The 16,310-nt window shown below is 46.5% G+C and overlaps 1 long non-coding RNA gene across 1 annotated transcript in view; it reads right to left on the bottom strand.

The window, feature by feature from the left end:
• LOC129385082 (uncharacterized) overlaps window positions 1-16,310 on the bottom strand; it is a 170,853-nt gene that overhangs the window by 92,819 nt on the left and 61,724 nt on the right. The gene's annotated exons all lie outside the window — the stretch shown is intronic.

Below are 16,310 nucleotides of genomic sequence, written 5' to 3'. Positions count from 1 at the left end.
TCAGCTGTATACATACAATGTATCCAAATCAAGTTAACGAACGCGCAACACGATATAACACTGCAAATACCTGTAAGTAGATATGGGAGGGCGGGGGGGGGGGAGTCCTCTTAACCTGCGTCGAGTATCATTGTATGCGTGTTTATTCGCTCCTGCATCACAGCAAACAAATGCAGTGCTCTTTACTGCATGTGCGCGCAAGTGATGCATCGCCTGGTCCCATGCAGGCCGGCATCCATCAGATGAAGCAGGAGTAAACTTGGTGTTTTACTCTCGGATGCCGCAAGAGTAGAATGGCCACCTGAGAGAGAGTAGAATGGCCATTCTACTCTCTGCCAGACGGACGGAGTAGAAAGGACATTTCACTCTCCCTTCTCTCAGAGAGTGAACAATGCATTTCACTCTCTCCGACATTTTGCAAGAGTAAAACAACGCCTCGAAGAGTAAATCGGCCCTTTTACTCCTGCGGTACTCTCCCCAGTTTTTAGAGTGTACAAGTAACACATCCCAAGTTCGTTATATTTATGCGTCACGATTCGTTTAAGAGTGAAACGTCTGTCTTGCCCTAACGACGGCCTGATCCATTCTTTGTGCTGGCTTGTTATTATAGTGTCTGCAATTCCACTAAATAGTATACGCAAGGTTTCGCAACTGTTCTGATCTTCTTTTATTTATTACTTCTTTATTAACATGCGATGTCCCCATTATGACCAGCGGCAGTCATTTAATCCTCACAAAATCTCAAAGGTTGAATAGGAATCTCAGAAAGTGTCGCACACGCGCGTTAAACGCTGCTTTCTATGGCAGGCCCGTAATGGCACGTTCCGACAGTGAAACGTCCCTGTCTCCTCGTCCTTCAGAAACGGACGTACAGGTTCCCTGGAAGCATTCTCTGTGCATCACAATAACGTTGCTGCGTTTTGTAGAAGGCGGGTAAAGGATCAAGTGCATAGCCCGTTAAAGGTTCTGATTGTAACGTAAAGAAGGTGAAAAAAAAAACGGCGCATTGCGTTCAGCAGAGCCGGGGAGAGTAGCAGACACCGACATACGACGCCCTGCGGTTGATCGCATAAATACTGAAAGCCTATATACTGGTTTCACCAAAGTGTGTAGCAAGACTTAAACGTGTTCTTGGCTGAAGTTGATGAAATCTGACGTTTTCTTAAGGGAGCGTTGTCTGTTCTTGTAGCTAGAAGAATGGCACACTGGCCTAGAAGGTTAAGGGAGGGAGAGAAAGAGAGAGAGAGAGAAATGGGAAACGCTGCGAGGTTAACCAGAAGGGAAAATTCGGTTTGTTATGCTACACTGGGGAACGGTAGGTGGGGAGATAGAAAGATAAGAAACCAGTGAGAGAGAGAGGGAGAAAGCGAGCACTGACACACAATCGCAGCCGGTCACTATCACCTGCAGACTACCACAGCGCAAGATCACTTGTAACACAACGAACCCCAGTTCTGGCTACAGCCGCTTGTGCAAGTGTGGTTTTAAAGAACTGTAGCAGTGCGAAAACACCCGTGTACTTAGATTTAGGTGCACGTTAAAGAAACCCAGGTAGTCGAAATTTCCGGAGTCCTCCATTACGGCGTGCCTCATAATCAGAAAGTGGTTTTTGCATGTAAAACCCCATATTTCTTTCTAAGAACTGTAGCAGTGCCTTCGCTTCCCTCAGCTGCGATGACTCGTGAGGTCGGCATTCCAGAATTGTTTGCTCGTTAATGGGCTCAGATCAAAGTGAGCGAGCATAATTGCAAGCAACCATCTCTGTACACTATAGCGAGAACAGTCACACAAAATGTGTTCAAGGGTCTCCTCGACACCGCAGCCCTAACACGTGGCGCTGTCGGCTATTCCAATGAAAAGAAAGAAAGCAAGAGACTTCGTAAACGCTACTCCTATAGCTATAGCCGACAAAGCAGGGTGGCCGAAAAAGAGTCACGCATGAAGCAGTCAACCAGAAACACACACCATAGTCCGCCATTACGTCCCGTGTAGGCAAAACAGCACGCTTTTTTTGTTAAGATTTCTTTCCTTGTTAAGGAAGTAATCCAGGCTACTCGATCCGTCGGCACGAGGTGAAAGTCAAGGAGCAACGCTGACCGATGCTCTCGCTCTGAGCAGGGTCTGCAGTCGAAACTTAACTCATCGAAGTGCCCAGCAAACACGTGCGGCCAATCCCACGGGGCACACGGGGATAACGAAATCACGCAAACGAAGCGCTGCAGACGACGGGGCCGCACTGGCGCATCCCAGGCATCGCGCACGCGGCAAAGGGTTGGTCAGCGGCTCGAATCACGGAACGCGGACCGACCGGCAGCTGGTAGCCTCCCATGAATGCGCGGCCGCTAGCCTGACGCAAGGCAACAGGGGGGGCGGGGGGGGGGGGGACGCGTTGCAAGCAAGTGGTGCGCATCGCAGGAAATCGAGTGCCCCATGGCGTGAGGCGAACGGAGCTCCCGCGTCAGTAGTCATCCGCGCATGGCGTGCGGCGAACTTTTTCGCGCGAATTGTGCGCTTGCCTTAATTAGCCAACGCTTGCCAGTCTGGCGCCCTCGTGGCCCGTCGTGCTGCGCGCCCGTCATGCTGCGCGCACCCAGAGAAGGACGCTGCCGGGCTCATAACGGGGGCGGCTTGAGAAAATTCAAAAAACGCGCTCGTAAACGCCGATAGATAACACGATTTCTCTGTATGCCCCGACTTGGGAAAATCATATCGCGTAGGGCCCCGGTTCTCACGCCAACGAACGAGATCAAATTAGTGCGGGATACTCTGTTTACAGAGTTTACAGGTGTAGAAAAGACAACGAGTAGGGAGATTTCTGTAAAGAAGAAAGCGGAAACAGGGAATATGTAGAAATTGTGCACGGTATTCAACTGCGCCTCAACGGAAATTTTACAGTACACAATAGGAACTCAACAGAAACAACATAGAATTGATACAACTAATTTTGTAAATGATATACTGACTTCCTTTTTCATACCCACACAAAGAGAAAGGCACACACAAGAGAAAAGCAAAGAAAGAAGAAAGTATACGAAACCTGTCGATCGCGAATTCGAAAATTTCGCGACGCTTCCGTTTAATCTATACCGCACCTGTGTTCGGTCGGAGAAACATTCCACGAAACACATCGAGTTCGGGCGGCGACGGGTGCGCGCAGCGCAGCGTGTTGTCTCGCAAAGTCATCGTGTACGCATACCGCCACGCATGCAGGCCTCACGCACGGACGCGCGCGCACACCCGCGTTTGGGAGACGCATTACAAGGTCACTACGGCAGCCAGGTGTGCTCGCCGCCAGTTTGCGCCGAGGAGAGATCGGTGAACCTGCCGTAGCTAGCTACCGTGCATCTTACATAACGTGCCACTCCCGACAGCGCGCGCCCGATAAATGTATAATACTTTAACTATACCCGACGGCGGCGGGCGACTCCCCCATACACAGTGCGAAGCCCGGTGGCAGCGCGATTGTTTAATGCATACAGCCCTTTCGGCACCGGACGTCTTTATCGAACGTCTCCGCCTCCAAAACGAATGGCATCGTGTTTACTCCCGTGAGCTTCATCTCCTGGGCGGTCTGCCAAAGGCGTTCCTTGATACGGGCCCGCGCCGTGAGCCAACCCAGATGTCCAGATGTCGCACGGCAGCTGCGGACCCTATAACTCTCGGACGTTTCTACGCGAGCGTTCGTGCGTGCGTGTTTGTGTGCGTGCACGAGCATGCGTGATATACACCGGTGCGAACAAGCAGCTAGCAACATTCTGAAGGCGTGTATACATATAAGTCGCGTCATTACAGACATGCGCGCGAGAGTTCCGCGGCGATCATGAATCACGAGAGGAAGAGAGCCGCTTAATTGCATATATGCAAATCGGCAAACCGCGTAATTTATCTGCCTGCGTCGCGAAAAAACCCGGAGGGCAATGAACCTGTGGATGTTACATAGTATAATGGGATACCGTCTATCGACAAGAAGTATAGCGGCATGCTCCGCGGAGTGTCGGCCGTATCGCGGACCCCGTCATGCAGGCGCGAAGAAAGGATGGGAAAAGGGAAGGCGAAGTGGTAGCGCAGGCAAGTCGTTGATGACGCACTTAAGTTCGGCAGCAGCAGCTATTCCACATATCACATTCTGATGTTTAATGTTTCCCCGTACATCAACCGGCACGTTGTCAAAAAAAAAACAAAAAAAACAACGGTAGCCATCGCGCTGCAAGATACTATATATTACATCAGACTTAATGACAAGTGTCATTCGGCTTCTGCCAGTCAGTTTGCAGTAGGTATACGCACGTTCCTGTCTCACGTCGTTTCGGGGCTCTTCAGTCATAAAAAAAAATGCAAATGTCCTGTGTTGGGATGAAAATCTGACTCCTATGGGAGCACAACTGCCCGATACTCTGTCAATTAGGCCGCAATCAACGCGTATACGTCTCGTGGCAACGCTACCTATAGCTCTTTGTAGCGATTTGTGCGCGTTGAACGTCGCACAGCACGATTGAGAGCGCGTGTACGTACCCGCACCACCCCAGACTCGAGAATGAATGAACGAACGAATGAATGAATGAATGAATGAATGAATGAATGAATGAATGAATGAATGAATGAATGAATGAATTTGGGAGACGACTGGCCTGTGGCTTAAGTTGGGATAGGTGTTGTTTCGAAGGAGGCGAGAGGCGTATCAGGGTCCCTAAGGCTCGTACACAGTAACAGCTCTTACGATAGAATTCTTCGTAGGATAAATTCCAGCCAATCCTGACGCTGGAAATATTAGCGAAGGTGACTGAATAATGTGGCAAATAGCACTCAAGAAAGAAAAAACTTTGTGAAGTCAGCCGCGGAAGTTTTTTGGTACATAGCGTCGGATTTGCAAGCGAACACCCAGGGGGTGAGTATACAGTGTTTCCTTGGCGCGCCTGGTGATCCGGGAGTGTCGTCCATACCTCGTAGGATCGCGTCAGCCTGGCGTGTTTGTCCAGGAACGCGAAATGTACGAGTAAGCCTCCACATTGACGTTCCATCGCAGTGTTAGCGCGTGGATGGAAGGGGCTTTATTCAATCTTACCACATGCCTTTCGCGTGCGTAACGTCTCATAGCGACGAGTTGCTTACACAAGCGAGAGCGTCCCAGTTATTCCAATTGTTCTCTCGTCGCTGCTAGCGCTTTAACACGCTGTGACTGCTTCAGAATTTGGCCCAGGTCACAGCAGACAAGTTTGTAACGTTTCTTCGCCAGAATACGAAGAGTCAGTCGTCATGCCATCGCCATTGTACTAACGCCGCCGTCGCCGTCCTTTTGCTGCTGCCGCCACACGGACCTTCGCTTCGCACACATAATTGCATGCCTTACAGAAAACCGCATAGTTCTACGTGAGAATATCTTGCAGAACCCCCAACGATGGTCGATAACAAACTAATTGCAAAATGCTCCGTATAACATCGAGTGCGTAAGATTTTCATTTTTTTAATGTGAAATAACATTCTCTCCAAATTTTCGAGTGATATTGAAATTTGACTTCAGGCTTTAGTGCATACGTTATTGCAAACTTGTTTGTAGAAATTGTTCCAGAAGTACCTGTGCAGGCTTCTTCAACTTTGACTGTGGACTAGCGGACCTTATGCCTGGCATAACGAAATTATTTTTATACCTCCCGCTGCATTTGCCCACGGCAGGAGTACCATGCAGTTAGGCTAACCGAAGACGTTTCTTTCCTCAACTCAACCCGACAGTTCGCTGAGGCCCACAGTGCCGTTTTGTGTGCTTTTGTCATGAGTGAATCGCGAGCTACATCTACCCACAGATTGTGACAATGGACATAGTAATATGTCATAGATCGTGCGAAGTCTCCTTTGGCTATATAAGCAATGACTTCGCACTATGAAGCGCATACCAATCGATAATGTGGGGACAGTATAAACGCCTTCGGTAAAAGGCGCAGGTAAGGATCGCGTATATATTGAATTGGACGCGAAGCATTGTCCTAATCTGACACATACGCAGCGTGCAGTTTGATGACATCGTTCTAGATTGCAATGTTGTGGCTACTGTACAGTTTGTATTTCCCATACTCTTGTGACCACGGCAAAAATACAGAGCTCTTAACACTGTTTCGTTCGGTAAACACGTTAAAATTTAGTTTACCAAGAGGAGCACGAATTCTGCAAGGACGAAATAGCCTTTCATCAGTTCTTCTAAAGGGAGAGCTAGAGTCGAACTTTGTTTGCGAACGTATTTCGCGCAGGGAGTATTCTCATACCACGAAATGTGCGTAATAAAAATGATTTAGCCTGAAGGAATGTAAAATACAAAAACTCTCTGGCTTTATTTCTTTGTCCGTATGGGTGCTCCGTCATAAACGAGGTGTGTGGTAATTTGTGTCGATATGTACACGCTTGCAATATAAAAACCACCTTTTGTGCCAATGAAAATAAACTTGTCTTTCCGAAAAAGAAAAAAAAACAAGCTATTTCTTATCTTGTTCCATGATCTATGATTAACCGTATATATGATCTATGATAAGAGCACCAGCCTGTAGTATGCAAAATAAATGTTTGGACTCTCGGTGGTCGTATATACGTATATTTGAAAGTAATAGGGTGATCCTTAGGCGTCACACGTAAACCTGCAACGCGCCAAGCTTTTGCAGAAAACTATAGCCTTAAATGAAACGCAGCACTACATCACAGCGCTCACAATAAATGCAGCGTAGCGTAAGGTACGTGCTTTTTTTTTCCTTTTCCGGAGTACGCTCAGGAGCCAAGTAATTGCGCGTCACAACGAAGTGCAGGCTATAGCAGTGGTTTAGCTGGATGACATTGTTTGTAAGTTCAAGTTTGCGCTGCTCACAAGCGACCAGTCCAGAAGGCTTGAGTTACAAGAAAGGAAGGAAAAACCTGCCAGCTGCAGTGCCCGCAGTAGTCGTTTTCTTGTGAACGGCGACCGCTACACTTGAAGCTGAATTTTATTCTGCCATGTGGTTGTTGCTATTTGTCGTCGTACTTGCCAAAACGTCTTCAAGCTCATTACACGGAATCGTTCTGTCGACCGTCTTTCGACAGATCACTTCCTCAACTGTGTGCAAGCACTAATTACTCACTTGTTTAACACGCGTCATTTTCATTCGCACCCTGTTTGCTTTGAGGCACGTGTGCAAGTTTGGCTCACTGTCTCTTCAAGATTATTTTAGCAACCGGCATCTCGTGGAAGTCTTGCGTGTTCTTTTTGCCGGAGTTTCCTTCAGCTGGATCGTCGGGTAGCATCGAAGAAGCGGTGTCACTGGTTAGCCACACATGCCCCTTCGGAATCTGCACAATAAGCGTACTGAATGAAATTTGCTCCTCGAAGTGGCGCTCGTATACGCGACTTATGCGGTTGAAACATTTTCTCAGCACGGCGATGTGCAAGCTTACGTTTCTCGTACTGTCCTGGGTCTTACGACGTCAAAATCAGTGATAGTTCAGCCAGTGGATCACATGTTTGTGGCCGAACTTACGATTCGACGCAAAGTGGTGCCCCTCCGGCTAGCTTTCTTCCGTGCAGGAACACTTTCACTCTGTCTCAGAGCCTAAAAAGACTTCGTTTTCACGCATGTCAACCACAGTACATTCACTGCGGTCCTTAAACTTCTGAGTAAATTGAATCAACTCGGAGAACTATCGTGACTGTGGGCACAGCGCACGGTGCCGTCAGCGTATTAACAGACGACATAAATGACCGCTTTTGAAAATTCCTCATTGCAGCAAGAGACATCACACCTTTCTTCACTTCCTAAACGTAACTTAAGGATTTTCTTTCAGGTTTACTATGAAAACCAATAATATTATTATAACAGGCGCGCAATAACAACCGATTCAGTAGCAGACGACGTGCGCTTCGTGACAGGCCTCTGACCGCAGCGCCAGTCCTGCTGTCATGACGCGGAGGGGCAGTGAACTACGCTGGTCGGCACACCTACCAATTTAGCCACTGTAATATTGTGGTCCCGCCGTTCATCGTAATGTCGTCACGGTCGTTCCATCGTCATTATTACGTCATCATCATTCATTTGTTGTCATGCCTGAGAAAGTGTATGATCGAGCGCCACACGCTTATATGCTAGGTGGGGCGGTTGCTGCGAAGATGTGCACAACTTGGTCATGTGCTCTGTACGTGCAAGTGGTCGCTAAGCAAGTGCGGCATTTCTCGCAAACACCAATGAAAACTTCGCCTAAGTCTTTCTCCAAAGCGCTTGGAGTCCGCACATTCTTTTTCTGGTGTCTTTCAAGTAATGCCCAGTAGTACGGACCATACTGGAGAGAGATAAATATTGTAGCGAGAAAACGACAAAACATAAAAAATATAGTATTGAGGACGTTTGCTATAAGGCATGCCGCGTAGTTCACAGTTATAAAACAATTATAGTCGTCGAGTACAGAAGGAAGTGATTACATCTCATACCTTGGAATTATTAACGCAGATTCCGGGTTAATACTTCGAAGTCATGAGATGTAATGTAGATGCGATGGAAGAGATAATTCTAAAAATTAATTAAAGTGCTTTTGTTTGCTCTTTCGCTAATAAATCAATAGAAAGCTACACATTTGCATGTTACCGCATGCCACTTAGCATTCCTGCATTGCATAGGCAACATCCAGAACTACTGAAAATGAGCTCGCCTTCTGGTGGCGATCACAGAAATGTTAAGCGTCATGACAGCTACGTGCAAAAAATAAATAAATAAATAAATAAAGAAAAGAACGTGCGAATGAGAAAAATAATGAAACAGCATAAAAAATTTTCCACCTGCATTCCCGTGCAAAGTCTTGCATTAAATTCAATTGCATCTGAACAAAAAATGTATCGAAGGCAACAAGAAGACAATAGAAACGTAGCAAACGTTCTGCAATGACTTTCGTACGGATCAGCCTGAACCAATTGCTTAGTGGGTGTTGGCCAAAGTCCATTTAAGCACCGCAAAAGTCACTCGTTCGATAGAAATCGGTATAATTATCAAATCACAATTAAAAGTACACTAATTCCATGAAACTGCTGCAGACTTGTCTGCGAACGCCATGTTCGTTTATTGTATTTCTAACTCGCAGGCGATAAAGTCACGTTTTCACTAAAGCAATTATTTCACCCTGTATGTCGTCTGACAGGAAAAAACAAGGTGATTTTCAGTGTGGTTCAATGTTTATTTTTGAAATACCGAAAACTGCCACTCGACGCGCGATGTATATGTCAAAGCGCATTTTATTTTATTATTCTTAGGCGAGGCGTATGTCTCTCGATAAAATTGCCAGAGTCCTTGACTTCATGTTTGACGTTCAAATGAGCCAGAAAATATAAAGTGGTACAAATTGGTGGGCACATTAAGAGATAAGGTGATTTTAGAGGTGTGGCATCTGATTCAGAATGTTATGAGCACAAAATTCCCAAGGTATCTTACTCATGGCTTCTCTTGCCTGGATGGATGGATGTTATGGGCGTCTTCTTTGGAACGGGGCGGTGGGTTGCGCCACCAAGCTCTTGCGATTATACTGCCTAATGTCCTACCTAGGTTAAAAAAGAAAAAAAAGTAAAAGAAAAACAAAAACCCACGATAAATTCCCATAACCAAACTTTCTTAACCCCTACTGAGAACTTTGTTTTTGTACGCCTCCATTGTTTGTCGTTTCTCTACTTCCACCAATCTTCCAATCGCCTCTTACTTAACCCTGTTGCGGACATGTTTACTTTCGCCCTGCTCTCGCAGAACTCAAGGGCTTCAAGGAGACCGGAGGTGTCTAAATCGACCTGCCCAGGAGATATCTTCACATTCTAATAAAACATGCTCCATCGTTTCCCTAGCTTTAGCGCAGTTAGCACATGCTTATTCTTCCTTTTCTTCACTTTCAGGTTCCTCGGCGCCATCTGCCGGCTGACAAATCAACTAACACAACAATATGTTTTGTCTTACTCGTTTTGTGTTTTACGCCCCACGAAACTAATGAATGAATGAATGAATGAATGAACAGAGTGTAGTTGGAAATGTTGGATGCTATACTGCACAAAGAGCAAGGCACCTGCACAGTTGAATGAACCTTATCCTGCTTCTCATAGCCATTGCCGCGCGCGTCCTTTCTAATGATCGAAGAATGGCTGAGGTTCTATCCAGTAGCTCGACAGATGACTTACAACAAATGATTTCGGCCGCGATCCGCAAGATCTAATCGCAGATCTGTATTTATTTGAGAGAGACTAATGTAATCGCTACGCACACGGTGTGAACGCTATAGGAAACATCGCAATGTGCACATTACGAGCAGAAAAGAAAGAAAGAAAAAAGAACAAAAGAAAAACTGCAACAACAAACAGAACAAATTATAAGTCTAGAACATCTGCGGAAATCAGGAACAGTTCTTGAATATCTAGAGGAAGACACAGGTCTTGTTGATTATTGTTACTGCCTGTTCGGCGTAAGATTTGCAAAGATACAGCGCATGAGTCCAGGTTATTAGTATATATAAGCGAAGAGCAATAATTGCGCTACGTCCGTCCACGTCCCGTCCTTCATTTAATATCGTCTGTGTAAAACTGAGCGCTATATAACCATGAGCAATAATTGACGTCGAGCTGCAGCCTTGTGATTTCGTCAACCCAATTCTGCACTTATTGTACCGCGTCTCCTATAGTGAAAGGACCAATTAGTGACTTCCTTCTGTCCATCTCATTATTTATTTATTTATTTATTTATTTATTTATTTATTTATTTATTTATTTATTTATTTATTTATTTATTTATTTATTACGTTACCCTCAGGGCCCTACAGAGGGGTGGATACATTGTGTTCATACAATTGCATTAACGTAAATGACCACATTATTATATGTGAACATAAAATGCCAAAATTTATAATTAACGGATACCAGGGCAGATTCGTCGCCAGTAACGGCGGCCAATAACGACTGTGCATCTTCAAGGCTGGCAATGGCGCTTGGAAGGTGGTATCATTCAGAGCTAGCCTTGGGTAAAAAATAAGTTAAAATTAAAATTCTATGGTTTTACGTGCCAAAAACCACGATATAATTATGAGGCACGCTGTAGTGCAGGACTCCGGATTAATTTTGACCATCTGAGGCTCTTTAACGTGCCCCCAATGCACGATACACGGGCGTTACACGGGCATCGAAAAACAGCCGCCACGGCCGGGATTTCGATTCCGCAATCTCGGGCTTAGCAGCGCAACACCAAAACCACTACGCCACCCCGGCGGGTGGGTGAATCGTGAAAGAGGTTAGTGTTGCAAAAAGTAATGGCGACATTGTACCGGTGATCAGTGCGCGATGACAAATACGAGCGTTGTGATAAACGTTAGTCTTTCAGTCGCCGGTACAGGAAAGAAAGTTACGAAAGAGACAATGAAGCGAAATTTTTCCTAAGCGCCAGTTCGGAAAGTCAAGATGAGATTTCATTAGTGAAACACTGGCAGTGCGGGAGTAGCTTGATGAAATAAAGCAGGCTGACCTATTCTGGAGAGACTCTATTGTATTCAACACAGGCCTCATACACACACATACACAACACAACATACATACACAACACAGGCCACACAGCACACATATAATACACATATACGCACCAAGAATTATGCCTTAAGGGCAAGTGTTTATCCCAATAAAATAAATATATATTGTATTCGCTAGGTTACGTAAGGCCGGATCCCTGATAGCAGACCCATACTCGAGTTTACATTTAATTAGCATTTGGTATAGTAATAATTTGAAATGGTTTGGTGCTTCAGCAAATTTGCGCCGTAGGTATCCTAGTGCACGGTTAGCATTGCGATATACTTAACGTGAGTACGCCATGTAAGGTCATCCGCTATGTGCACACCAAGAGAGAGAGAGAGAGAGAATAATGCAGAGAAAGGCAGGGAGGTTAACCAGAGGTAGTTCCGGTTGGCTACCCTGCGCAGGGGGAAGGGTTAAGGGGGATAAAAAGAGAAACAGAGTGGAAGGGGGAGATAGAAAGAAAAGGAGACAAGCACGAACAAAGCGCGTACACTACAGAGCGGTAGGGGGCGGCATTCTTAGAGTCTGTCGTGAAGCCCCGTAGACCGCAAGAACCTTAATAGCGCGAGTAAGGCCTTCAACGCGGATGTTCTTTGGGAGCATTGGCCTAAAGCTTTTAGTTCTGAAAGTGGGCGATTGTCCAACTGGTCCAGTACTCTGCACATCACTTGTCTCTCAGCACTGTATCGCGGGCAGACACATATAATGTGTGCGAGCGTCTCGTCGATGTTACATGTGTCGCACGTGGGGCTGTTGGCCATTCCTATGAGGAAAGCATATGAGTTTGTAAAGGCAACGCCTAGCCACAGACGGTAGAGCATGGTTTGTTCACGTCGTGGTAATCCAGGTGGGAGGTACATCCGTATGTCCGGAGACAACGAACGCAACCGACCCATGGTGAAACCATTTGAGTCCCACAAGGGCAAAGTACACTCATGGGACATCAATCGCAGCTCAGCCGCAGCGTCTGTTCGCGAAAGCGGAATGAATACTCGTTGACCACTTTGATGTGCAGATCGGGCGGCTTCGTCGGCGTGGTCATTCCCGCTGATGTTACAATGTCCTGGAAGCCACTGAAAGATTATGTTATGTCCCTTGTCATAGCTTTGATGATATATGTGTCGAATTTCTGAGGCCAGTTGTTACGTGCTCTAATAATGTGCCGTCAAATTTAAAAGCAAGGAATTCAGTGGGACTATAACAGCGAGAGAATGTCATGCTCTTACATTTATTAGTATTGACAGTAATGATATGCTGGAGATGTTAACGTGGCTGTTCGCCTGACATGATACTCCAAGATTTGCTACGCCAGTTAGAAATATTGTACAAGTCAAACTTGAGGACAAAATGGTTAGATTCATTATAGTTATTTCACGGTTAACAACACAGTCGTCAGCAAATAACCTAATATTAGAAGTTACTGTGCCCTAAACGTCATTAATATAAATGGAAAAGAAGAGGGCCCAGGACGTACCATTGTGGAACTCCAGATATTACTTCGCAAAAAATTCGAGTCACACTCATTGGTTGTTACGTTTCGTGCGCGATTAGTCAGAAAACATTCCAATTCGTTTAAAAATGTTAGGGTCAGTACGTAGAATGGTCATATGGTAAAGAAGTAATTTATGGGGCACTTTATCAAACGCTTTGGCAAAGTATAGAAAGACGTAGTCCATAACTAAGCATTTGCGTAAGACTGATGCTAAATAATTAGTAAGCCCCCCGATAAAAGCCACGTATCACAGGAATAGTACTTACGAAAACCGATTCCTGAAAACCAGATTCGCTGAAAAAAAGAAGTTGCACTCGAAAAATCCCACCAGATGAGAATAGATGACGTGTTCCAGAAACTTACAGGGGGTGCTCGTCTGTTTCACACTCACACGTACTCATTAACACACGTCACCGCGTTCACTCCCGCTTATCGGCGTGCACTGACTTTCAAACTCGCGTCCATTTATACTGAATGGCACATCATGTCCACACACATGTTTGTCAGCACTAATTCACGCCCATCCTCTGATGCAGTCACGCTTGCTCAGAGACATGCTTACTTCCTCACACTTAACTTGACCGCCTGCAAATAAATGAGCTCCGTTCCCCTAGTGTGTTTAAGTGCACGTGGATGAGCGCCTGCGCGTGGGTTAGCCAATCTGCATCACACACGCGACACCACGATTTTTCGAGTTCGCGAGATTATAAATGTGAAGACGAGCTTATAGGCCATACCAAATAAATCTGAGTTTGCGCGTGCTCACCAGTGGTGCCCCTTTGATTCGGTGCAAGCTTGACTGAGAACGCGTGAACGAAGAGCTTACGTTATTTGAGCAAAAGATGGAAGGTGTAGGCAATCAGGTTGTCAACTGTGCAGCCAAGTTTTTTTTTTGAAGTATATACTTCAGCTAGTGAACTCATCCTTGTAAAGTGCGCAGTTCTTTTCGAGTACACGTCTACAGCAGGCACCAACACCCTGCGCTGTCACTTATGTGCGAGTATATTATTGTGCCAATGCGCACTTCGAAATAAGTGGGAGAAGTAGTACAACACACACACACACACACACACACACACACACACACACACACACACACACACACACACACACACACACACACACACACACACACACACACACACACACACACACACACACACACACGCACGCGCACACACACACGCACACACGCACGCACGCACACACACACACACACACACACACACACATCACCAAATACATACCGACTAGCGCGGTATTATTGTTTGTCACCGACGACGTCTTCGAGCATCTTGCGCGATGAGGTTCACCGCACTGCGCTTTGTACCCGGTTTCTCACGTTGCTGACACAGGTCTTATACAAACGGAACTCACTCAGAAAGAAATATATTTTTGCGTAGGGGTCACTCGGACTAACTTGAGACTAACCACCGTATTCAGAAATGCATCTTAGCTTGAAGCCCATGCTCGACTTGATCGAAATGACACGTAGCGTGAACGTGCCCAAGACGCTCATTGCGTTTCTTTCAGCACGGTCACGACAGGCGTCATTTATATCAAGTCAAGCATGGGCTTCAAACTAAGATGCATTTCTGAATACGATGGTAAGGGCGAATCGACTCATTAGTGAGTTTGCCGACCCTTATGCTATAGCACTTCTTTGTTTTGACAACGGATGATTGTCCAGTCTATCAAGTAGAGCGCACATCACTTGCCGGTCGGCATTATACCGCGGGAAGACACAGAGAAGGTGGGTGAATGTAGAACAAAGGCACCTCTACTAGCCCACGCGTCGAGCGCGCTCACATTTCTATCTCCCTCAAAACGTTTCGTCTGACCTGGGTATCCCTTAGAAAGAAAACTAGCGTAATCGAGAAGGGGGACACACAGATGCCAGCGCCTCACTGCAAATGCGCCGTCTCGAACACCGAGAGCGCCATAAGAGTTTGTCCACGAGAATCTTCACTGCACCAGTAAAAGCCAGTGCCAAGGGAGTGAGCGCAGTGGCCACCGGGTCCCGGATCGTTCATTACAAGCAGCTGGACAGCGGGGTGGCCCGCGCGGAGAAGCTCGCCCGGAAGCCCGAAGCTAATGAGCCATTGTGCGACGCCGCACCGATCCCGGCTGCTGCGGGAGCCGCCGAAAGGCGCGACGATCGCTTGTCACACGGCAATTACCGGTTCTCGAGGCGCGCCGCGCCATAAATATTCATGGCGTCGAGAGCTCGCGTGACAACTAGCCGAGGCAATGAATGCGTTTGGGGCGCATTAGGCGGTGCACACCCGTTTCTTCGGTGGCAGGCGCGGCCTGGCGTCGCCCAGCGCAGCGGGAGTACATTTTTGTACCTGCGCGTAAACCACAAACGTCTTCTCCTTAAGTCCAGAAGCTTATAATGTTCCTACGTAATTACCGTCTTTCTCATTAGTTCGAAATTAAAGTACCATAAAAGAAATATCGCCTGCCTGCGGCAGAGCCACCATTACACTTAACCTAAACACGCATTCAGTGTTCTTGAGGTTTTCACTCCCTCTTTCTATCTTTTTGCTAGTCATTCTTTCTTTGGTTTATCTGCTTCTTCCACAGTCAGCGGAGCAGTTTGCTGCTGAGAGAGTCTTGCAAGAAGCTGCCTGCTGCGCTCTGTTATCAAAATCACCAATGTTCGCACAGCCCTCTCTATATATTAAGTATATAAGCCAGCACGATACACGCCGTGTTGCCTCACAGAGGCAGTACAAATCCTATAAAACGCGATGTTGTGCAGCTTTACAAGCCGGCTGTATCAAGTTCCAAGCATTCAACACCTTCTTTTACAGCGATAATTTGCTGCAATATCTCGATGAATGTCTTAAAGTTCATCTACGAAGGTAATTCACTTTTGTCACTTCGCGTTGCAACTTTTAGCACCGCAAGAATTAAAGGAAAAGTAGGGGAACGCGGAGTCCAATCGGCAGCGGTATTATGTAAACTGGTCGCAACTAGTAGAGGCTTATAGCAAATGCACTGTTTTTTGGCAGCACGATTTATGCGAGGGCGAATCAGAAAGTCTTTGCCCGATTTTTTTTAGCCAATTTAGCCTACTTGCACGCAAGAAATCACAAGATCTCTGGATTTCAAGTGCCTTCAATTGCAGATTACGTAAACTGGACCCCACGCTACGGCTACAACTGCCATCTAGCCTTTCCCGCGGCGAAACAACCTTGTTGTGTCGCTTGTGGCTGGGAGTGGCGTTCACGAACGCATACTCCTACCGTATGGGAATGGCCCAGAGCCCGATGTGCGACTGCT

This window comes from Dermacentor andersoni, chromosome 5 (genome assembly GCF_023375885.2).
Source record: "Dermacentor andersoni chromosome 5, qqDerAnde1_hic_scaffold, whole genome shotgun sequence".
In the NCBI taxonomy this organism is placed as follows: domain Eukaryota; kingdom Metazoa; phylum Arthropoda; class Arachnida; order Ixodida; family Ixodidae; genus Dermacentor; species Dermacentor andersoni.
This window is presented reverse-complemented; position numbering and strand designations above follow the sequence as displayed.